The 26,344-nt window shown below is 34.9% G+C and overlaps 1 protein-coding gene and 1 pseudogene across 19 annotated transcripts in view; both read left to right on the plus strand.

The window, feature by feature from the left end:
• Rabgap1l (RAB GTPase activating protein 1 like) overlaps positions 1-26,344 on the plus strand; it is a 581,968-nt gene that overhangs the window by 214,483 nt on the left and 341,141 nt on the right. The window lies entirely within an intron of this gene.
• LOC110597625 (large ribosomal subunit protein eL30 pseudogene) lies at positions 526-9,113 on the plus strand (annotated as a pseudogene).

The following is a 26,344-nucleotide window of genomic DNA, read 5'->3' on the forward strand; positions in this document are numbered from 1 at the left end:
GAACTCAAATTAGAGAGACCCAGGATTGCCTTATAAATACCCTTAGATGGAACTTTTTCTTAAATAGTTTCTAGTACGTGCATTAATTGAATATAAATTAATTCCATGGATTTGCTTGAAAAGGTTATTCTCTTAATTATTTTAAATTTCCATGGCAATTTTTTTGTACTTTTTATTTGTTCTTTTTAGATATACCAGAGTGTATTCTGACATATTATACATAACATGGAGTATCACTTATTCTAATTAGAATCCCCTTCTTGTGGTTGTACATGATGTACTGTCTTTCCTTTTCCCATCCCCACTTCCTTCCCTTCATTCCCCTTTGTCTAATCTAATGAACTCTGTTCCCCCTACCCTCCCCACAATTGTATGTTAGCATCCTCGTATCAGAAAGAACATTTGGCCTTTGTTTTGGGGGGGATTGTCTTATTTCACTTAGCATGATAGTCTCCAGTTCCATCCATTTACAGCCAAATACGTTTTCTAAGAACATATTTCAAAGGAATCTTGGAAAATAATGACCATGACCATGATAAAAAGTAATGTAGAGAAAGTATACATCTCTTTAAAATTGATATACAATTGGTGTCAAAAGAAAACATATAAGTAATATGAACCAATAAAAAAATAGAAAAAGATTTGATATCGAGCTGAACTAACAATCCTATACTTTCCCAGCACAGTTACATGATAACATTGGTCCATGAATATAGCCAAAAACTTTAAAATGATTATATGTTTCCAGTTATACTTTGGTTTATTTTAATTTTTTATTTTAATTCAAAAAAAATTGAAAGAAAGAATGAGACTCAGCCATAGATTTTGGCACTGGAAACATCATAATATAGGGACTGGATGATGGTCTACTTAGTTTTATCTAGAACTGGTTGGGTAGTTGTAGATGGAGTGTAGATTATTGGATTCCATGGCAGTTTTAAACTACTTAACCTATGTTACTAACTTAGGAGTTTTCAAGCTGAGTCATTACAAAAGCCAAATTATTACAATTTGAATTACTAGATATTTTTGCATTTCAAATTAACAAATTAGGACAATAAATACTTACTGATTGAGTTTGTTATTTTATTTTTGTTTTTGTTTTTGGTACAGGGTTTAAGTTGTGGTTCTATAGTACTCCTGGAATCTTTTAAATCCAAGAATAACTTATTGAATTATAGAAAGCCAACAAGGGACAGAGTATCTAATTCCTAGAATTTGAGGAAGAGATTGCAGAAAAGTCTTAGGAGCAATTTAGTAGATTGAAATAGTAAGGCATCAGTGCATTTTATGAATTATCTCAGTATCTAGCCATATGTGTGGATGCTGTAGTTCCAGAATATAGCCCAGAGGTGTGAGAAGTGACTAATGTAAGAGAGTGATTCTTTCTCTGTGATTCCAGCAGTTTGTCAACTGTAAACAAGATACAGGTCTCCTCTTTCTAATAGTTCTTACCTCTATGCAGCTAATTTACATACTTACATTTAATCTTTTTCCTATTTGTGTAATGTTTTTGCATATAAAACTTGCTGTTTATTCAACCTCTAATATTACATAAACATAAATTTATTTTGCCTTTAAGTATGGAGTCAGTATTAGTTAGCATTGGATGTAATCTTTGAACATCAGAGGCATCTGTTAAACTTCTCATCAGCAAATGATAATCCTATAGAATTAACAAGTTGATATAAGTGGCCAGACTTTTTCATAATACTCCAATAAGCAGTAAAGAAAATGAAGGAACAGAGTATCTAGCAGTATTAAGAGACAAACTTGTATACAATTCCAAAATGTATACAACTTAAGAAAATTTATAATTTAATGTATGACGTTGTTAGTAGGTTCTTGGTAATTTGTAAGTTAGAAAATAAATGTATATAATCATGTTGATGGCTAAGATTGTTAGAGCACTAGGAATTTTATGATGTTTGCCACAGTCAATGAATGAGTCAGGATATAAAGTAATTTTGTATGCACCAAAATTGACTTTTACCCTGAATTTAGAAGTTTAGAAATTCTTAGGAATTCGGTTAATCACATATGTTTAATGCATTATCTATTAATTTTTGCTGTAACCAATACTATTGTTTTAAACTAACACATCAGAAAATTTTGATGTTCTTCAAGTTTAGTAAATAGGTGGGAAAAATGAATAAATGACCTTAATATTTATCTCAATGACATACTTCATTTGGTCCATTAGGATAAAAACAAACTGTTACATATGCTTTTATGCACAGAGTACTGTTCCAAGCCACCGAAGTGGCAGAACCATCATTGGATCCCATGTAGTCTCAGTGAATTTCTTAATTTTTTTTTTACTGGATGTGTTCTTTCTTTTTAAAAATTTGTTCTTTTTATATATACATGACGGAAGAGTGTATTTTGACATATTATGCATACATGGAGTATAATTTATTCTAATTAGGATTCCATCCTCATGGTTGTATGTGATATGGAGTTTCACGGGTTGTGTATTCATATACCAGCATAGGAAAATAATGCCAGATTCATTCTACTGTCTTTCCTGTTCCCATTACCCATCCCTTCCCTTCATTCACTTTTGTCTAATCCAATGAACTTTACTGTAAGTTTTCTTCAAAATGAATAAGATAGTTGGGTGCAGTGACACACACCTATAATCACAGTGACTCAGGAAGCTGAGGCAGGAAGATTGTAAGTTTGAGGACAGCCTCAGCAATTTATTTTTGAGGCCCAAGCAATTTAGTAAGACCCTGTATCAAAATAAAAAGGGCTAGGTATGTGGCTTAGTGGCTAAGCATCCCTGGGTTTAATTCCTGATCCCAAGGGGAAAAAAAGAAGAAAAAAAAAAAGAACAGGATAGTTTCATGTAAAACTATATAGTAGAAGATAATAAATGATCAGGTTTTAATGAGTTTGATTTTGAATGAAAGATCTCAGAGAATCAGGTCTTTCTGCCTTTTTCTGAGCAGTGGTTTACAGGGTCTTGAGAGAACTGATAACTGTGTAAAAAGATCAATTAGAGTTAATACCTGTAAATTTATCTCTAAATTCTCTCTCTCTTAATTCTATCCCTTCCATATAACTCACTTCCTCTTTTTCCTTCTCAAGTTTTTAAAATTTTTTTATTCTCTTTTTTTCCATTCTTTTGTCAAGTTGTTCTTATTTTTAATTTTGAAAGAAATAATGACTGAGGGAAATTTAGGGAATGTTTAAAAGGATAAAAAATAAAATAACTCATGCAGTTTCCTTACCCAGATATAGTTAGGTATGATGACAACTGTTAATTTTGGTTTATTTCCTTCCATTTACCCCCTATGGAGTAGGAAGGTCTTTATAAATAAAACTTTATCTAAGTATAGTATTAGCTTCTTAAAGTTTTTAAGAGAAATAGAATCAAACTGTATGAGGGTATATTGAGATTATTTATACATTTTGCCAGCTTGCTTTCTGAAAGGAGCAAGCCAGTTTATGTCAGTGATTTATCAAGATATAATGTTTAACAGCCAACTTGTGAACTTTTGTTTTATTTTACTAATTAAAGGAAGTGGTTTTTCACTTTATCCTCTCCCAGTCCATGGATTTTTTGTGATATTTTTCTTCCTTATATTTGATTTTTAAAAAATCAAAGAAATATTAACCAGGATGGATCTGCTGAGTCTCTTTTTGTAAACAAAATTGTCCAAGTTCTTTGTTCCAGGAATCTCTGAGCTCAAGATTGTCTTCTCACGTTCATCAGCTCACCACTGCCTCTGTGCTCTGCTTGGCTGTGCAAGGCTTTAATTTCAATAAACTCATACATCTTTTTTATATATGCTCAAATATGTTTATTCTTCCTGTATGCAAAATAGTTTGTATTTTTAACAATGCAGTTTTACATTTTTGCTCTAGTTTGAATCTAAAATGTCCCCCAAGGGTCCATGTGTTAAAAGCTTGTTCCCCAGTGTAGTCCTCTTGGGGGGTGGTGGGAATTTTAAGAGATGGGGTCTTTTGAGAGGTCTTAAGTCATTAGGGGCATGCCTTTGAAAGCAGTGTAGAACTCTGTCCTTTCCCCAGCCACTTCCAACTACCTGGTCCCCACAAGGTAAGCATCTTCCTCTATCTTACCTGCTGCTATGATGTCCTTGCCTCACCCCAGTCCAAAAGCAATGGCCCAAAATAATCCTTAGATAAGTTGATTGCCTCAGCTATTTGCTATAGTAATAGAAAGTTGACTAGCACACAACTTTATGTCCCTTAAACTTTACAGTGTTAGTATTGGCTAGTTTCTCTAGCCTTTTTCAAATTCTGTTCTTTTTCTAATATGTTCATCAATTTTAAAAAATATATATTTTTAGTTTTCAGTGGATCTTTATTTTTTTTTAAATTTATTCATATGTAGTCCTGAGAATCGAACCCAGTGCCTCATGCATGCTAGGCAAACACTATACCACTGAGCCACCACTCCAACCCCATATTCATTAATTTTTCAGCATCTGGAGATGTAGTAAATATGTCTTTAATGTAAATTTAGATGAATTGATTTAAAAGTTAAATTATCCCCAACCCCATCTTCCTTAGGAGTTCCCAAAAAACACTCATGTTTCAAAAATTTTTGGAAGGGCTCATAATATTTAGCCTATGGTCACACTTAGGGCTAAGATTTATATCATAAGCAAAGGGATTTAAAGTAATATTTAGCAAAGGGCACCAGGCTCAAGTATTTAAGAGTTCTCTCCCAGTGGAGTTATGTGGTACCCACTTCCAGCAATGAGTTGTGACAACATGTGTAAAGTTTTAGGAGTTGGTCACAGAAGCACCTATCAAGATTCTAGATTTCTAGAAGGAAAGCAGATATTTAATATAGTCCATATGTTGATACAAACCTTCAAGGCTCATTGAGCCACTTGTTCCTTTTAGGGGACATTTTATGTCAGTGTAGGGAACCATTTGCTGGCCAAGTTCCCAAAGCTAGCTAAGAACCAGCCTTGTCAGTGGGCTGCTGAGGACAGGCAGGTTTGGGTCTGTTGTCTTGACCATTTTCTCTGCAGTATGTTATGCTGATACTTACTAGAATACATGTATAATGTAAGTGTTTTAGGGTATCATCAGTAGGATACAGTTTCCTGTGGTACATACCAGTGGGAGTCATTCAGTTTTCTTTGTGTTCATAGAAATGACTTTGAATTGAAGGCCTTTTTGATGAGATTAGACCTGTTATTTTTATAACAGTAAACCATTCATTTATAATACACATCACTTCACTACTTGTGTTGATTTTTTCTGAACAACTCATAATTTCAGTTATAAGTTTTTGGTTAAGAATGTTGAGCAACAGTTGCCTCTTTTTCCCCCTCATGTCCATTAATTAAAAAATATTGGCTACATTACAAAAATGCTGAACAATTTAAGTTATAGAACCTATTTTTTCTCTAATGCTTGTTTTTAATCTTGTTTGTACTTTTCTAATGTTAATAGGAAAATTAATTAGAAAATCACAATTTGGAAAATAAAACCAACTTAATCTTCATAATGTGAATTTCATGAAGTATGTCTTATTTAAGTTCTTGCAGAAAGATACTGCTAATTTTATAACCCTTACATTGATGTAATCCAAGTACATATTTTGGACTTGTCAGAAAAGAATATATTATTTTCTAAGCTTCTATATTGAATTACAGATTTTGAAACAGCCAAGAAACAAAATTTTAAAATCCTTCTGTTATTCATCAAATATAATTAAACATATGGTCATTTGATAGCATTTATCTTGAGAAATATTATCATTTGTATCTCAGAACTACTTTTAAAATATAGAGATGTTTTAATATAAATATCTTTAACATTTGGAACACAGTTTGCAAAAAGATTTCTAAGAATGCCTTTTAGTGGAGATTTTTCAGAGGAAAGATAATGACCTTTGAGGTTTTTATTTAAGTGCATTTCTGCCCTCAAAAATGAGTGAGTGCTCTAGCTCTCCGGCCATGTTGACGGCTGCTCTTGGTTGGGGCAGGAAGATGGTGGCCACAAAAAAGACGAAAAAGTCTCTGGAGTCTATCAACTCTCGGCTCCAGCTTGTATGAAAAGTGGAAAGTAGGTATTGGGGTACAAGCAGACTCTGAAAATGATCAGACAGGGCAAAGTGAAATTGGTCATCCTCGCCAACAATTATCGAGCTTTGAGGAAATCTGAAATAGAGTACTATGCCATGTTAGCCAAAACTAGTGTCCATCACTATAGTGGCAATAATATTGAATTGGGCACAGCATGTGGAAAATACTAGAGTGTGGACACTGTCTATCATTGATCCAGGTGATTTTTATATCATTGGAAGCGTGCCAGAACAGACTGTAGAAAAGTAAAACATGTAAAATTTTTCTTTAATAAAACTTGGCAGAGCGTGTTTAAAAGCAAAAAAATGAATGAGTGGAAAGCATTTCAAAATGATTCTTAGAGTGATAATTTTGTGATGCTCTCCCCATACTAATTCATTATTCTCTTTAAATAATGTCACAGAAAGCACGTGCAGTCCCAGGGACTGAACTATCATCCTTTTGCCAAGTAGAACTCTCCAAATCTGGCCTTATACCTGTTTTCCAGTCATGTATATCTAGCTGCCTTCAACCCACTTACAGTAGGTTTCTCATAGAAATGAATCTGAACAATTACAAAGGGGAGTCATCAACTCTTATTCTTTAAATTGATATCTCTTTTGTTTTCTTGTTAAGGTCACTGGTACCAATATTTACTTAGATTTCCAACTTAAGCCTGTGTGTTTTAGATTACTTCTTTTCTTCTATGGAAAGATCACTTTTTTCCCTTTCTTCATGTATAGGTTCATTATGGACTTTATGTGCTTTGACTCTTAGGAATTTTAGATGAACTGGTAAGTTATGGACTACTCCTACCCTAAGGATTGTTTCATAACTTATTAAGTTGGTCTGTTTAGTCATTTGGTGGTTCTGTGACTTAGAAGATACTTCCTAGCCTTGAGCCAAAATCTTATTCCTTGAAATGCCCACCAATATCTTACATCAAATCTCTGGAGAAGCACAGAAATACCTCCATTTTTATGTGGTTCTTCTGGTATGAGAAAACTATTTTTACATACTTCTTCTCTTTCTGAGTAAACATCTTTATTTCTTTAGCATTTTGCTTATTTATTCATTTAGCAAATATTTATTGGGCACCTCTTAGGTTGGTAACTACTATCGGGTAGTTATCAGTATTCTTACATGTACATCAAAACAAAACCACCTGAAAGTCACTGTGGTACTTGGCATGTAGTGAACAAGAATAATAAGTTCTGAAAGGTAGCAGAATACAACGATTACTAATTGGGCATTATGTAAAATTGTGGATGTATAACCGAAGTGATTCTGCAATCTGCATTTGGGGTAAAATTGGGAGTTCATAACCCACTTCAATCTAATGTATGAAATATGATATGTCAAGAGCTTTGTAATATTGTGAACAACCAATAAAAAAATAAAAAATTAAAAAAAAAAAGAATAATAAGTTCTGTTCTCTTGGGGTTTACATCTAAACAGAGATGAACAAACAATATTCCAGTTGAAGTTACCAAGCAAAAAATAAGGTAGTTTCAGATTATAATAATTTCCATGAAGAAATAAAACAGGGTTACCAGAGAGAGGATGTGGGGATGGAACGCCACTTCCCCATGTGGTTTGGCTTACAGGGCTTCATGATTATGACTGTACCCCACTCAGAAACATGAATGGCCTTTGCCATTTTGGAATCCCCGTAGTGATGTGCTTCTGACCTGCTTTTGTCCTGTGTGTAACTAGGAAAGTGGGAGCTGCTAAGTGGTGTGTGCAAGGGAACTACTGGAATTACCATGTCAGCTAGGCCACCTCTGAAGAAGGCAGGCCAGAGCATAGACTGGTAGGCTACGGTTGGTTGTGGACAGTTTCCTCCTTTGTAGTGGGATTAATAGTTGCCTTATCCAGACTATGTACTTCCCTTAATGCAGCCCAGGTGTATTTAGCCGTATAAGCAGCAGGTTCATGCTAGTTTTGTAGTCTTTTCAGCTCTGTCTATGTGGACAGTAAGATCTTCAGCTAGATCTTACTTCTTTTGAATTGGACAGTCAGTTTACTGAACCTAGTTGCAGGACTTTACTGTCATCTCTCACTTAGCCCTTCATTCTAGATTTTTTTAAAAAATATATCTTTTTAGTTGTAGGTGGACACAATGCCTTTATTTTTATTTATTTATTATTATGTATATTGAGGATTGAACACAGTGCCTTACCCATCTAGGCGAGCACTCCACCACTGAGCCACACCCCCAGCCTCCCTTCTTTCTAATTTTATGTGATCTTTCTGAATCTGTTATAGATGTGAAAAGTTTACCTTCTTTGTTTAATTCAAGTCAATGATAATGATGTAGATAGGAGAGTACCATAGCAGAATTTACCAAAAAGCTTTCTTCTAAATTTATTTTGCCTTATAAGCAGATTTCAAGTATGGCCATTTATCCACTTCTAACTCTGTATATTTAAACCTAAGCTGCCATGTTTTCCTTTCCTCTTCTCTCTCTCCTTTTTTTTTTTTTTTTTTTTGAGGGGGAGGTGGATGGCAATATGGGGGACAAAACCAAAGACATGCACATGCTAGGCAAGTGCTTTCCCACTCAGCTTTTCTAGCTCTTGTAAAATTATATTTTGAGATAGGGTCTCACTAATGTTGCCCACACTGCTTTCAAAACTGACAGTCTTCCTGTCTCAGCTTCACAGAAGATGGAATTACAGGCTTACACCACCATGCTCAGCCCTTTTATTTTCAGTTATTTCATAGATACTTGTCAAAAAGAATGAAACAGTGGTTCTGCCAGGACTCCAGTGTCAAACTGATTTGGGTTTTAATTTTTTATTCTACTTTTTGTTACCTGTGTAATACTAAGCACGTTGCCTAACCTCTCTGACCCTTGCTTTCCTAATAAACATACCTGCTTTTAGCGGCATGTATGATAATGAATATGAATCACTGATCATAAGTACCCAACATACAGAAGAACCCAATAAATATTAGGATCAGGAATAGTCATTATTGTTGGCTTTTTAGGAATTAAATATACACTATCTCAGGCTTTCCTGATCTAAAAACCCATTTAAATGAGTATATACACACAGAGACACACAAATATATACACTGCAAGGTTCCCCTTCCCATTTATTCTTAGGGATAGACACAGTTAAAATATCTTTATTTTTAAAGTCTTGAAAGCCATCTGTCCAGAATTTTAGTAGATGAAGCATCACACTTATCCTGAAATTCATATTTTTTTTGTTGAAAGCTTAAACTTTGTCTTCTCTTTAGGAATTCATCATCTTTCTAATGGTTCACAGTTTCTCAAATATTAGTATTACCAGATCTGTTACTAGGTACTTTGGTGTATCTTTGTGTCTCATTAAAATGCAGCATGGGCATGAGAGTCTGCAAATGAATTTGGGAAATGCTGGATGTTTTACTTAGTCATGGTTCTCAGGTCTCTATGAGAGGAAAAATATTGTCTGAAAGTGGATGAGAAATGACATTTATACCATAGCTACTGTATGACTAGTACCATGAACATATCTATACATATCTTCATAGTAAACATGTGTAATACATATTATTTTATTTAACCCTTTTAGCAATTTCATTTCACAGGTAAGGGTCATACTTCAAATAGTTTGGTCATCACATATCTAAATGGAAGAATCTATAGAATTTGAATCCATTTTTCTCTGCCACTCAAAACAAATCCTTTCTACTCTATGTTGCCTCCTCTTGCCTCCTACTATCTGGTAGTTACCAGTATTCTTACATGTACATCAAAACATAACCACCTGAAAACTAATAAAGCAAACTAACCAAATTTGTTGTAGAGATTTCCAAAACCAGAGAATTGATGAGGATCATGATTAAATTTGCAAATTTCCCTGAATAAGAAAAATTTAGCATCTTAAAAATATTATAAAATCATAAAATCTTAGGGTTGAAAGAGACCTCTTTGGTCATATTTTTTTTCTGCCCATGTGATAGTCATATATGTGAGATTATATTATAAAAATGTAATTTTAAGTATTTCTTTCTTTTTTTATTTTAGTACTGGGAATTAAACCCAGGGGGCACTGAGCCACTGAACCACATCCCTAGCCCTATTAAATTTTTTATTTTGAGACAGGGTCTCATTAAGCTGCCTAGGGACTTGCCAAATTGCTGAGACTGATTTTGAACTTTCGATCCTCCTGCCTCAGCCACTGGAACCACTGGGATTATAGGTGTGTGCCAGCTCCTATGGCCAATTTTTAGTATTTTTATAGTTGAAATATTTTGTTGAGATTTAAGATCAATTCTTGCCTTTCTGGTAGTTTTCTATAACATCTTGTATCTTTTTAATATGTATTTTTTTAGTTGTAGCTGAACACAATACCTGTATTTTATTTTTATGTGGTGCTAAGGATCGAACCCAGTACCTCATGCGTGCTAGGTGAGCACTCTACAACTTGCATTTTTAAAGGGTTCTTCTGTATTTCTATAATCTAATGGTCATATAAACTTCATTCATGTGAATAAAGATAAGCAAAAAAAAAAAAATGGAGACTTTAGTTTTCTTCCACACGAGAGAGATGCTATGGTGGGTTCTAGGTGTAATAGAGGTGTCCTAGTGACTTAGACTAAAACACCAGCAGAGAGTTTTGCATTAACACACAAAAAAAGTACAAACAGACTGATTTCACATTAAGTAATTCTGCTTTTTATTTAACATTTTTTTTATTTGTAGATGGACACAATACCTTTATTTTATTTTTTTAATTTATTTTATATGGTGCTGAGGATTGAACCCAGTGCCTCACATATGCTAGGCAAGCGCTCTTCGACAGAGTAACAACCCCAGCCCAAATCTGTTTTCTTTTTTTTTAAATAAGAATTTCTCCTTATCATTGTTGAATGATAGATTTGTTAATCGATTCTCTGTATTGGTTCTTTGATAATGTTAGTGTTACAGCATAAAAAATTGCTATCATCTGCTTAAAGTTTAATAGAATATTATTGATGGGGTAAAATTAAAAAGATACCAAAAACAAAGCAGAATGTATAGATATGTTTGTGAAAATATCAAACCTTGAATTTCAATAGTGATTATTAGTTCCCTAGACAAATATTGGATATTATTATGCCAAATATTTAAAAAAAACAGAACCAAAGAATAGACACTTATGTGTGTATGCATATTTGTGTGTATATATGTATTTATGTATATATGAATATGTTTATATACAAATATATATTCATATATATGTCTTATAAATGCATGCATATGTGTGTGTGTACATATGTGTATGTATATATATGAACTTTCTTCTCTTAAAACATTAAGTCAGTAAGTTTCATGGGGCAAGGACTTTGTGACATTCCACACTGTGTGTCTACCACCTAGAGCCATACTCCATATATGGTAGATATTCATTAAGTATTTATAGACAGACTGTCTTAGCTTTATTGTTGAGTATTATACTAAAATTCAGGGGAATATTTTTGCTTTTGAATAGATTATCCTGCTATTCACTTTAGGATTTTGCTTAAATATGTTTATGTTTTTTCTCTCTAACTTTTAGGATGCTATTATCAAAATGTTTTATAAAAAGCTAAAACCAGAATGTATACAACTTGGTGTGTGTGTTATGCTTATGTTTTTTTTAAATCTAGTATTAGAAATCTGTAGCTGTGACTCTACAATAGCCTGTCCTAAATTGCTGAATGTCAGATAAGTATTGCTTTGATTTATTGTCCCCAATAAATGTCTCAAATCTTTGCACTTGTATATATAATTACATATGAATTCATTTGTAACAGGGAAATTATTTTAGTTAACAGATAGCAGAAAGTGTCATGTTGTTTCCTGTATTTTTCTAGCAACAAAGATACTATTTCCTAGTAAATCAAGTCATTTCTCTGTTGTGAATTAATCCCATAAACCACTATTCCAGCATTTTTCTTTTCTTTTCTTTTTTGAGAGAGGGGGGGGAATTTTTTTAATATTTATTTTTTTAGTTTTCTGCAGACACAACATCTTTTTTGTATGTGGTGCTGAGGATCAAACCCGGCGCCACATGCATACCAGGCAAGAGCACTACCGCTTGAGCCACATCCCCAGCCCCTATTCCAGCATTTTTCATTAGTGGACAATTTATATCAGGCTCACTGTTAGTTTCTGGGAGTACACCATTCTAATAAGCATTATCTTAACACCCCTTAAGTCAGAATATCTAGGATGTGGGAATCTGAAACCTGAATTTTTGACAATCTCTTCAGGTGAGTACACTCAGAAAAGTGAAGATCATTATACAAAACTGTTTTGGAAGTGTCTCTGCTCTGGGCGAAGAGCAAGATCCTGGAAGTTCTGCAGAAAGACTCTCTCACTGAAAGTTCTTGCCCTGCCCAGTAGTCAGTCTTGGGCCACTGATTGTGCAGTTTGAGTTAGAACCAACCAAGTTTGAGTTAAACGGTTTTCTAAAGCTGTTCAACTGGAATAAAACAGAAACCTCAAAATGGTTCACCAGACCAGTCCTGAAAAGAAACTAAATTTCATTCAGTTCCAGTTCCTGAAAAGTGTCAGCTAGCTGCCTTCATTGTGGATTGTCACTGACAAATGGGCTTCTCACTCCTTTAAAGCCCAGGGGAGAACCAAATCCTGTAGAACCAAGCTGCTTGCGGGGAAAGTGCAGTTGTTCCAGGTGGATAAGAGCAGAGCTTTCTCTGGCATTATGAGAATTGTAGCCTACACATGTCCTGTGTGTGTCATCATTTTTTACTCTGGCTGCATGATCTTGCCTACGATACAGCCACCACCCACCTGAACTCTTTCCTTACTAACACAGGACCAGTGTACTTGCCAGCTGCTTGCCCAGATGTCCTGGCTCAGCATCTCCCCATCTCACAGAGTGGATAGCTTGTCATAGCTGTACTTCCTGTTTACCTCTTTACCATCATCCAGAAACTGAGTCTTACTTTTAGATGTTCCATCAGGTTCTTGTACTTTCTAGTCCCTTGAATTTTGGCTTAGGAAAAAAAAAAGTAATTTCACACCTTCCTATTTGAGATTTAAGAATATGGACATTATATATTAAGTAATTTTTTTTATCGCTGAAGCAACTAACTAGCATTTAACTTATACATAGCAGGCATTTAGGAAAAAAATCTTGATTTATTCATACTGATTATGTTTCAATTAAGGCCATTTCAGCTACTTTGTATAGATTTCTTCAGGAATGGTTTTAAAAGGTTTATATTTATCTGTTTTTGTATATAGTCTTTATGTTTGAATTCAGTCATAGACCTTAGCTGTCATGTGGCTGCAGCTCCCTTTTGATTGAATGTGATTATTGCATTGATGATATGTTACGGGTATTGAATTATTTTTCCTTTCTACCCAGGCTGGGATATAATGGTAACATTAATGTAGGGAAAGTAGAACTATTCGGTTTGCTTTCTAATACTGAGTATATCTGGTAGGAAATAATTTGTGTAGAAAGGAGATAATCTCTTTATATATTAGGATTATTTTGTGTGTGTGTGCATGCACGTGCGTGCATATGCTCACGGTGCCTTGGGTTGAACCCAGGGCCTTGTGAATGCTAGGCAAGCTCTTTACCACTGAGCTACACCCACAGCCATATGTTAGAAATTTTGCCAAACTTAACAAAATCTTAGAAACCTGGGCATTAATTAAAATTTAATACAAGGCAGTTACATTTTTAAAAGAACTTTAACAAGTTCAAAGTAGAACTAAATACTAACACCCAAACAGCTCTAATTTTTGACCTCCAAGCAAACTCCATTCAGGTGTTAGATACAGGTAAAGTTCTGCCTACCATAGGTGTTGCAGTCCCCTCCTTTGAGGACTATGGGCATGGGAGTCTCTCTTATGAAACTCAATCTGGCTGTAGAATGCAGAATTTATTACAAGAGGTCGAGAAACCAGCTTGGAGACTCTTGTGGATTGAATGAATGTGTCTCCCCCACTAATTCATACATTGAAGCCCTAACCCTAAATGTGACTGTATGTGGAGCTGAGGCCTGTGTTAAATGATGTCATAGTGTTAAGGCATTAATCTGATAGGACTGGTCCTTTATAAGAGGATTAAGGGACACCAAAGCTCTCTCTCCCTGCCATGTTAGGGACATAATGCGAAGGCATCCCTCACAAGTCCTTACTGGGAATCAAGTTGGCCCCAGCAGCTTGATTGCAGCCCTCCAGCCTCCACAGCTGTGAGAAATAAATGCCTATAGTTTAAGCCAGCTATCTGTGGTATTTTTGTTATGGCAGCTGAGGCAGACTGAGACAGAGAACCCTGTCATAATCTGAGCTTGAAGTGAAAAGGGAAAGGACAGTGGAAGGAAAGTAAGGAGATGATTATGGTGGGAAGGCAAAGAAAGTGATATGAAAGAAGAGCATGTGAGACCTAGGTGACTAACAACATGGGGGCAAAGAATGTGGTCAAGATTTGTGATGAAGTCAAACAGATTATTTGTTCATTTTCCCAAACAGTGGTTAAGTTTTTTGTAATTGTGTTGAGGTTCCCCAAATCAGCTTGGATCTGGTGATTTGCTAGAAGGACTCTTAGGACTCAGCATAGTATTTTCATCATCATATTTACTACAGTAAAAGGATACAAGGAACTCAATTAAAGGAAGAGGCATGTGGGCATGTCTGGTGGGAACCAGGCATGAGCTTTCAAGAATCCTCTTCCATTTGAGTTTCATAGGCTGAGTGATTCCTCCACTATTAACTTGTGAACATGTGCAGTGTTGTCTGACAGAGAGGCTTGCTTGAGCCCGAGTCTAGTGTGTGTGTGTGTGTGTGTGTGTGTGTGTGTGTGTGTGTGTGTCTGTCTGTCTGTCTGTCTGTCTGTCTGTCTTGTAGATGGACACAACCTTTATTTTTTTTTATATGTGGTATTGATGATTGAACCCAGTACCTCACATGTGCTAAGCAAGTGCTGTACCACTGAGCCACAACCCCAGCCTGAGTCCAGAGTTTTTATCAAAAGCCCACTTGTAGGTATCCTTTGCTTAGCATGTACCAAGATTCCTGAACTTTCAGGAGAGTAAGCATTTGGTATGGGCTGTGTTGGTTGTGCAAAGAGTTAAGTATAGTAATCCACACTCAGTGATTAAATAGTGGGAACCCTCCTACAATTCAACTCTGCAGATGCCAGCAAAGGGAAAAGCTTCTGAGCAGACCTTACTGAGGTTATCCTTTTTAGGCTTGCTGTTATCAATTCTTTTCTGCACAATCATGTTCTAATCTTTAGAATTCTGAGTTTAAAATTAAAATGCCTAAATCTCTAAACATATTAGTTATATCTATGACATTTAAATTTTAATTATTTTGTTAATGAAATTTTAATAAATTTTGAAGTGATTTACTGACAAATTGAATATTGTAGATATTTGCCAAAATTTGAATATATTTTATAAAGAGAGAAATTAAAATAGCTACTCTAAAAGACTTGTCAGCTACTATGTGTAACTCATTTAAGTATCTCTTTAATTTTTGAATATCTCCAGAACCAAAAATTAAAATATGAAGCAGGAAAATGAACTCTTGGTACTATTGGGAACTGGTTCTTGGTAAGCAGGGATTTATTGTATTCATGATACCTGAGAGGAAATATTGGACAAGTTAATTAATTAGTCTTTTACCTAAGTGCTTTAGTTGTTCAAGTCCTCCTGAAGCTCCAGTGCAGTATCTTTCTCTGTCTTCCACAGTAGCGCAACCCATAAACCTTCATTCTGACACGGGATCTCTTTATTTTGAGAACACAGTGCAAGAGAGGTGAACAGGCATTTCTTTGGATCTTGAAGTATTTCTCTGAAAGTAGACATGGAGGGTTTCTGGTAACACTGTTTCAGTCTGAGCCAGATCCCAGTGGCAGAAGGTATTCTTTAATGTATTTAATTTGGGTTGTTTATGATAGTGAGGGCTGTCTGAAACATAGACTCTGTGACAGTGACCCCTCCTCTTGGATCTAATGATTGGTACTGCTTGAGTATTGTAATATCATTTGGGTATAAAATAAAGTGTCCAAAGGTGTCATAGGGTAATGCCTCTCACAAATCTCTGTAGCTAATTGATGTGATTGAAGGCAGCCATATTATTATTATTATTATTATTTTTAATCTTTGTTTTATTTATTTGTTTTTATGTAGTGCTGAGGATTGAAGCCAGCACCTCGCATGTGCCAGGCGAGTGCTCAACGCTGGGCCCCAGTCTCAGCTCCAGGCAGACAGATTATTAAAGCATAGAAACAATAACATTTTTTTGACAAATTTACCAGAAGACATTGAGAATCTTTCATATTTCAACAGGGCCTTGCCTTTGACCAGTTTGCTATAATGTGTGTTTCAGATATTTACAATGTCTCTAACATATTTTGATGTTTGACTGATGTGGGATCATATCCTAAGTAATCCACATCCAGGAGTAACTGCTCTGGATCAGTTAATCTCAGGCTTGATGCAAATATGAATTACCAGAGGATCTTGTTAAAAAACAAATTCTTAATCAACAATGCTGGAATGACCTTGATGGTCTGCATTTCTAAGAAGTCTAAAAGGTGATACCATTGTTCTAGTCTAGGGACTGTATCTAGCTAGAAAGTGTATGTTACATCTCTTTCTTTGCCTCTTACTGCATTACCAAGTGTCTCCTTTGTTGTTAAGTAGTAGTTAAACCTTAGCATGAGCCAGAATCACATGGGAGAAAGTATGCCAAAAATTATACGTGCCTGAACTTCAATCCTAAGAGTCTGTTTGGTGGGGTTTTAGAACATAGGAAACTACATTTTTCAAAGCTTCTCAAATCTTGATGCAGGTGGACTAACACTTGTCGTGATGGGCAAAAATATGACATATGCAGTCGAGGGGAGAAATAAAGAATGTCCATGTGCTAATGCCCTTTTCTGTGCTTTATTCACTCAAATCACTTAATACAATTTCACTCTATAGGTTCTTAATTTAAAAAATGACAATCCTTAATTATGGGCACTACAAAGACAATAATTCAAGCTGCTAAAAGCAATAAACATAATACATTTGAAGCAAAGTTCTAGGTTATCTCTAAGCACTGCAGTCATGACAGACCTATCACAGACATTGCCTCTGCATGCTAAGCTTAAGTGCTAGATTTAAAGTCGTAAGTCTTAGGTCTCAAGTCCAGCAGAAGCACACTCACTCAGACCACAGCAACCAGGTCAGGAACTCACAGAGGCTTCTCCTGAGGTGGAGTTGACGGCTGGCTGAGGAGATGGTGGTTAGGAGACATCCTTTTCTCCCAGAGTCAAGAGGCTGCTCTTGAGTTTGAGAGTGGTGAGGACACCACAGAAGATAAGGGAGATGAAAAGAGTTGGGATGTCAGTCTAGGTCCTCATCAGGCTCTCAGGCTTGTGTGTATAAGTGTCAGCTGGCTGAATGTTCGTTTGCTCCAATATTTATATTAAATTTTGGGACTTCTGCCAACCCTTTGGGTCCCTATTAGCTGTTACCAGGTTTCTTAGTGACATCTTTCATTCTTGGAGTCAGGACATAGGGGTTCACCAAATAGGTTTTCTGCCCTGATATCACACTTCTGACTCTTCTCAGGGTTATGACAAGTGACATGTGACTTCACCCTGAAAATGACTTGCTTTTATCAGGCTATGCCTGATTGACATCTTGGAGAGCTCCATGGCTTGCCTGGTGAGACTGAAGGTTTATTTTAAAATGGAGGCTCTAAGCAATTTAGGGAGACCCTGTCTCAAAATCAAAAATAAAAAGGGTTAGGGATGTGGCTGAGTGTTTATGTGCCCCTGGGTTCAATCCCTGATACCAAAAAAAAAAAAAAAAAAAAAAAGGAATTCAGATAACTAACAGGTTGTTTGTCATTTTAGCTTTAACAATAAACAGTAGTTAAATTCTAAAAGTATGTCATTCAAATTCAATTTAAGAAAATTTTATCTTTTAACTTGTAAATTGAGTTTTCTATTTCCTTGTGTTTGTTTCTTTTTTAAAGGTGTGGATGGTATTCATATAATACCTAATTGAGTCTTTACAAATTATTTAAAACAAAAGGATTATATAGAGGTTGCAGTTATTAGATAATCTTACCAGAAATAGCGGGTGCTGTTTAGAATACTAGGCTCAGCAAACTGTGTAATGTCAGCCAAAGTGATTTAAAAGCTTTATTTAGGATAAATCCATCATCTGCCTTAATTTAATAGCTTATTCACTAATTTGCATACTATTTTGCAATTCAAAAATTGTAAGCAAACAGTAGTGTACCCCCAAATGGATTACAGAATGAATTAAATTAAAGCACATTGCCACCAAGGCCAGTCCTGCATGAAGTGTGGGATTAGAGATCTGTGATTACATGGCTTCTTTCTGCTCCTTTGCCCTCAAGAGCAAGCTCCTTTGTGTTACCTCTGAGTAGTTTTTTTCCAGCAGCACAATACCCTTGAGGTTTCAGGGTATGCAGCAGAGACAGTTTTGAAGACCATCATGACTACATATATCAGAAACTGTGCAAGAAGGACATCTAGCTCACAGAATGTGGTAGGATCACACAGAGATTAGTTCTGTCAGGAGAGGGGAAATAGGAGCAGATAATAAATGTGTCACGGGACAGTTAACAATTCTCTCTTGAGTGAGAATGCTGGACCAAATGACCTTTTTGAGGTGACTGTTGTGATTCTAGTGTATTTATAACCCAAGAACTGTGCTTTACAATTTACAATATTCACACCTCTTAACACAAAGGTGGTAAGAATGGATAGAAGTTGTCTCCACTAATTTTTAAAATAAACAATTTACATTGCATGTTAGAATGTAGTGTTAATTGAGATACAAGTAAAGATTTTGCTTTGATATTCTCCAGCATAAAATTAGATCAATTTTTTAAAAAATATAATTTTTTATTTGCTGATAAACCTTTATTTTATTTATTTATATGTGGTGCTAAAAATCAAACCCAGTGCCTCACACATGCCAAGCAAGTGTGCTACCGCTAAGCCACAGCCCTAATCCCTAGGTCAATTTTTAACAAATTGAAAAGGTGCCACCCTTTTCTAGACATTCAGTATATCTACTTAAAAAGAACACCTGACTAGACATGTTTAAGTTCCATTAACAGCTGCTAGAGTGATGGATTTCTGATTAAGAAGAAAGGCAGACAGTTTTTTGAACTCGAGTAGAAAATCTTCATCTGGACCCAATATTAGGTTGTCTTCATCTTCACAATTAACAGCTAACGTGTGTTGAGTTTGTGCAGGTTTAGGTTGGCATGTACTGTTAGTAAAACTGCTTTAGCAAAATTTAACTGCAGATATATCTCTTGTGAAAGTTAAGTAATGTTTGTGAATTTACTTTAATGTTATATGTAAATTAAGGAACAATTTTATATCACCTTAATGCAGTTAGAATTTTGATGCTCCTTAGTGCCTAGAGCTAGGTTAGCTAATACAATAGCTGCTAACCACAAATGGCTATTTAAATTAATTTGGATTAAAATTTCCCATCTATTTCAATTACTAAAAAATATTTTAAGTGTTGGATGGGACAGCAAAAATTCAGAACATTTTCATCATCCCAACAAGTTCTCTTGGTCATTTCTGGTCTAGACCTTAGAGTATATACCAGGAGTGGAATTGTTAGGATATGGCCATTGTGTCAGTTAGGAGAAGGTTCACCTAAGATAAAAGTGGCTTAAAGAAGGAAGTTTATTTTTCTCCCATGAAAATGAAGCTTGAGGCAGATGATCCAGGGCTTGTGAGGCAAATCTGTGCTGTAAAAACCTCAGTGGTTTTGTCATGTTGCCACCTTGCCATCACAGAGTTTCTGCCTTGTGGTTTGAGATGGCTGCTCAAACTCTAGCCATTGAGTTTTATTACTGCCAAGAAGAAAGAAGAAAAAAAGACTATTAAGAGAGATTTCCCATTTAACTATAATAAAATAGTTAAAAACTACTAGTTCATTGCCTCGGATTTATATTTTTTATTTTTAAAATTTTAAACTGACATGAAAATTATGTATATTTGTGGGGTACCATATGATATTTTGATACACGTATACATTGTGTTATAGTCATATCAGTGTGAAAATATTTGTCTGCTCAAACGTTTATCATTTCTTTATGGTAAAAAATTCAAATTCCTATTTCAGGCTTTTAAAAAATATACAATACATTATCATTACCTGTAGTTCTACTACTATGCAATGAAACACCAAAACTTCCGTCTCCTGTCTAATTATAACTCCGTACTCATTAATCATCTTTTCCCTCTCTCTTTGTCTCCTCTCTTTTCCCCAGCTCCGGTAACCACCATTCTACTTTGAACTTCTATAAGGTCAAACTTTTTTTTTTTTAATATTCTATATATGAGTGAGAACATTCAGTACTTGTCTTTCTGTGCCTGGCATTTTTCACTTAACATAATAAGCTCCACTTCCCTCTATATTGTCACAAGTGACAGCATTTCATCCCCTACCATCCATCATTTTGGGGATTGAATCCAGGGCCTTGTGAATGCTAGGGAAGTATTTATCAGTGAACTATACTTCTACTCGTAATTTAATCTTTTTATGTTTAAATAATATTCATGTGTATGTGTGTACACATACTACATTTTCTTTATCCATTCATCAATCAATGGATGGTTAGGTTGTTTACATTTCTTAACTATTGTGAATACTGCTGCAGTAAATATGAGATAGCAGATGGCTTTTTGATGTACTGATTTCATTTTCCTTGAACTTATATCCAGCAGTTACAAAGGATTTCATTTACTGTAGGGCCTTGCACAAGCTAGGTAAACACTTTCACTGAACTATATGCCTAACCCTTTAAAAAACTTTTTTTTTTTTCTTTTGAGGGAAGTTCTGGCTAAGTTGCCCAGGCTAGCCTTAAACTAGCAGCTGGGGACTGCAGGTATGAGCTACCACATCCAGTTTTTTTTTTGTTGTTGTTGTTTTTAGGGAACTTATATACTGTTTTCCACAATGGACATACTAATTTGCATTCCTTTCTATAGTGTGCAGGGCTGGGGAGAAGAGTCCCCTATTATCTATATCTGTGGCACCCCCACCATTTGTCATCTTTTGTCTTTTTGGTAATATACATTCTAACTAGGGTGATAAGCTGTCTTATTTTGATTTGCATTTTCCTGATGATTAGTGATATTGAACATTTTTTCATATACCTCTTGGCCATTTGTCTTTCTTTTCTTTTGTTTCCTTTTCTTCTTTCTTCTTTCTTTCTTTCTTTCTTTCTTTCTTTCTTTCTTTCTTTCTTTCTTTCTTTCTTTCTTTCTTTTTCTTTCTTTCAGAAATGTTTTTTCAGTTCTTTTGAATAATCCAGTTATTTTGAGTATGTTGTTGTTTTTTACTTGTGTGTTGATGGAATTCTTTACAAAATCTTGCTTTTTTAATCCCTTATGGGATGAATAGTTTACTAATATTTTCCTCCTATTCTATATATTGTCTCTTCAACTCTATTATTTGTTTCTTTTTCTGTACAGATGCTCTTTAATTTGATATAATCTCATTTGTCTATTATTGCTTTTCTTTCCTGTGCTTTTGGGGTTTTATACCAAAAAGAAATCTTTGCTTGTTCCAGTGTCCTATCGTATTTCCCCCATATTTTCTTGTAGTAGTTTCATAGTTTAAGGTCTTAGGTTTAGGTCTTTAATCCATTTTGAGTTGATTTTTGTAACTGATGAAAGAGAGAAGTCTAGTTTTCGTTTTTCGGTGTGTGGATATCCAATATTCTCAGCACTGTTTAGTACCTTTGTTGAAGATCAGTTGACTGTAGACATGTGGATTTAATTCTAGGTTAGCTGTATTCTCTTCTGTTGGTCTATGTGTTTGTTTTTATGTTAGTACCATGTTGTTTTGATTAGTATAGTTTTGAAGTCTGGTTTCAAAAACTTGCTCCCCCTGCCCCCAACCACCTTGAAGTTGCTTTGGCTGTTTGTAGTTCCATTGGATTTTAGGATTACTATTTTTAGTTCTGTGAAGAAAGTTATTGGTATTTTGATAGAGATTGCATTGAGTCTGCATATTGCTTCAGGTATTATGGACATTTTAACAATACTGATTCTTTCAATCCATGAACATGGAGTACCTTCCTATTTGTGTGTGTGTGTGTGTGTGTGTGTGTGTGTGTGTGTGTGTCCTATTCAGTTTCTTTCATAAAGTTTTGTAGTTTTCACATGATTCAGTCTCATTCATTGTTATTGATTTGTTCAGGTTTCTTTTTCTTCATCTTTTATCTCTTTGTTGAACTGTGTTCCTAGGTATTATTTTTTATAGTTACTAGAGGTGGAATTGCTTTCTTGATTTCTTTTTCAGAGAGTTCACTACTGGTGAATATAAACACTAATGATTTTAGTATTTTGTAACTTAGCTAAATCCATTTATTAGTTATGACAGTTTCTAGGTGGGGTCTTGGGGGTTTTCTATAGAGAAGATCATATTTTCAGAAAACAGTGGCAATTCGAATTTCAACTAATTTTGATATCTTTTGTTTCTTCCTCTTGATTGACTGTTTTGGCTAGGGGTTCCAGTACTATGTTAAGTAAAAATGGTTAAAGTGGGCATCCTTGTTTCATCCCAGCTTTTCCCCATTCTGGGTGGGGGTAGCTGTAGGCTTGTTATATTCTTTCTATACCTAATTCGTTTCATAAAGAGATGTTGAATTTTACCAGATGCCTTTTTGTCTGTGTCTGGAGATAACCACATGGTTTTTATCCTTCATTCTGTTGATGTGGCTTATCATGTTCATTGATTTATGAATGTGAAGCCAAACTTAAATTCCTGGGATTAATCCTACTAGATTATGGTGAATAATCTTTTCAGTGTTCTATTGGATTCAACGTGGTAGCATTTTATTGAAGATTTTTGCACCTATGTTCATGAAGAAAATTGTCTTGTAGCTTTCTTTTGTTGCTGTTGGGTTTTGTCTCAGGATACTGCTGGCCTTATAGAATGAGATTGGAAGAATTCCCCCCTCTTCAAATTTTTTTGAGCAATTTTAAATAGAATTTGTTTTAGTTCTTCTTTAAATATTTGATAAAATTAAGCAGCAAATTCTCTAGCCTTGGAGATTTCTTTCATAGGAGACTTTTTTTAATACTGATTCAATCTCATTCATTGTTATTGACTTGTTCAGGTTTTCTTTTTCTTCATGATTCAATCTCAATAGGTTTAGTTGTATCCAGAAATTTGTCTGTTTCTTCTAGGTTTTTCAAATTTATTGGCATATATTATTTTAAAAAATTTTTAGCTATAAATGCACTCAATACCTTTATTTTATATGTTTATTTTTATGTGATGCTGAGGATCTAACCCAGTGCCTCACACAAGCTAGGCAAGTGCTCTGTCACTGAGCCCCAGCCCCAGCTCTTGCATATATTCTTTATTTCTTTATTTATCTCTGTTTTTTTTCTTAGTTGGCCTCTTTTTTTCTTAGTTGAATCTTCTCTCTCTTTTTCTTAGTTGGTCTAGCAAAGGGTTTCTCAATTATGTATATGTTTTTAAAGAACCAACTCTGTTTTATTGGTGTGTGTGTGTGTGTTTAGTCTCTTATTTCTCTGCTTATTTCTGCTCTGGTCCTTTTTATTTCTTTCCTTCTACTAATTTTGAGTTTGGTTTGTTCTTATTTTTCTAATTCCCTGAGGGGTAGCAATAGGTATTTCATTTGCAATTTGTTCCAAAGTAAAATTTCTTTACTTTTTATTCTCCCTTTTCCTCTATATGTTTTCAAATGCCCTGTTTTTGAGCTCATTGATTCTTTCTTTCTTTTGGTTTGTTCTGCTATTGATGACCTTCTCTATGTTTTTATTTGTATCAGTTTTCCCAAATTTGTTTTTCACTCTTACTTACATTTTATTTAGTTCATTTTTAACATGTCTGTCTGCACATTCAGGGAGTTTAGAAAAGAGGATGAGAAAATATTATAGTTAAAATGACCCAGTCAACAACCATGCTGCTTTCTGATCAGGTGTCTTTCATGGCAAAAGTTGACCACCATTGTTCTTGTTATTTCTTTGGTGGCAATATTGTTTCAGATCTGTGGGAGATGCAGCAACAGACAAGAGTGGTCTTGGAACATGTACAATGTAAGTTCAGGTTCAGTGTAGTTCCTCAATGCCATATAATTAGATATTTCATTATCTTAGTAGTCACTTAAATTAAGGCACTGAAAGGAGCCTGTTATCGGAAGGGAGAAGACGATGGACATAGAAATGACGTATGTAAACTAAAAGAAACCTTACTGCCGAAAGAGAAAGTTTACTGAAGCAAGCTTCCAGGGTTTGTGATTCCTGTGTAACAACTTGTGTTCCAGTGCCTTACAAATAACATTTTTATTGTTCAAAATCTAGAGGAGACTTCCAGATATCCATGTTTCAAGAATTCCAATAATTGATTTTTTTCCTATAAGGAACCATCAATAAAACTTTGAGGAAAAATTGAGCTTATTATTCTCTTGCTTGCTGGGTGGGAACCATTAATGATATAGCATTACTTATCTGGCTCCTGTCACCAGCACTTGGCTGTGAGTATTTATTTGAAGATAATTAATGACCCACTAATTAAAACTCTGGTGACCTTTTCTATGTTGCTTTGTTTCATCATCTGTCACAGTGGTTCATTCACATTTTCTCCTTGAAATTCTCAGTTCCCACTCCTTCCCATGGAGTGTTGTTTGTTTCATCAGAAAGGTATTTGTTGAATATGTCTTCATTTTAAAAAATGTTTCTTCCATTTAGTCACACAGAGTCCCAGCCTATTACTGATCTTACCTGTGCTTTGTAGGCTGAGTCCTAATATTTTCACTTGTGGAACTGGGTAGGAAATTTCATATGAGAATCTGAGAATACAGACAGTATTTTCAATGGACATAGCCCCACAGTCCATTTGTAAAATTGAGGTTACTGGGTAAAATCTCTCTCACTGTTTACTCCAAAACTAAAATTTCAGAATTTAAATGATATAGCCATCAACTTTATTAAAACATTCTTGACCTTTAGATATTGATTTAAATGTTGAAACCTTTATCTTCATCTTCTTTTTACCCTTGTTTTTATCTGTCCAGTTTTATTTGCATACATCTAAACTTTTTAGCTTACTAGCCTCTCAAACCTCTTTATATTTTGCTTTGCATAAAGTACACATTTATCAAGAGACTCATTTACACCTTTTGTTGCCAGCCCACACTATAAGAGCTGTAATCTGGCTTCTGTCACCATAACTTGGCTATGAGTGCTTATTTGAAGATCATCAGTGATCCACTAATTAAAACTCCAGTGACCTCTTCTCTTTTTGTTCTGTCCTCTTTCCCACAATTGAATCATTCACCATTTTTTTTTCTTGAAATTCCAAGTTCCTGCTCCTTCACATGAGTTTTCTTCACTCTACCTGAATAGTGTTTGTTGAATATGTCATCCCTTTTAAAAAAATCTTCCTTCATTTTCATATGCCTTATTCATATGCCATCTTTACTCTAAGCCTCTGAGCTAATAATGGTCTCTCATTTCTTTAGGTGTCTAATTTCTACTAGAAAAATATGGGTATGTTTCCTTGATAGTATGATTTTGCACACATTTTATCATACTGTAGCAGATATCACAGGAGAGGGAAGCTATCACTGTACCTTTCTCATGTTGAACATGATCAGTAATCTGTAAATATGTGTTTAAAACACTGTGGTCCCTGACCTACTCCCTGGAATGTCTGAAAATGTTGCATTGCATGGCAGTGAGAATCAAGGTAGCAGGTGGCATTACTTACAGTAGTGAGACTAACCTGGATTGTGCTGGTGTGCCTTTTGTTATCATGAGGGTCTTAATAATCAAAGTGAAAGGTAGAAGATAAGTCACAGTGCTGCTAGATGAGAAGAACTCAATTCATTTTCACTTTAAAGGTGAAAGGTCCATGTGCAAGGAATATGGGCAACCTTTAAAAACTAGTAAGACAGAAAGGGAGGTTCTCTTCTGGAGTCTCTGATAGGAAGACAGCCCTGCTGACTCTGATTCCAGTTCAGCAAACCCACAAACTTCAGAGTTCAGAAGTAATGAACTATAAAATGTATATATTCTGAAATTCAAAGGGAATGGGAAAAAAAAGAAAATAAACAAACCAGTTATTCCAAGCTTATAAAGTTCTTTGCACAGGGATTGTATTCATTATTACACTGATTTTTTTTCTGGTTGTTTTACAAAGAATTTCTACTTAATGAAGATATTCTAAGTAGCTTTGACAGCATATATTGATTTTAATTTATTTGAGCTGCATAATTTGAAAAAGATAAAGATGGTTTCAGTGTTGAACAGAAT

The sequence above is a fragment of the Ictidomys tridecemlineatus genome, chromosome 10 (assembly GCF_052094955.1).
Source record: "Ictidomys tridecemlineatus isolate mIctTri1 chromosome 10, mIctTri1.hap1, whole genome shotgun sequence".
Lineage (NCBI taxonomy): Eukaryota > Metazoa > Chordata > Mammalia > Rodentia > Sciuridae > Ictidomys > Ictidomys tridecemlineatus.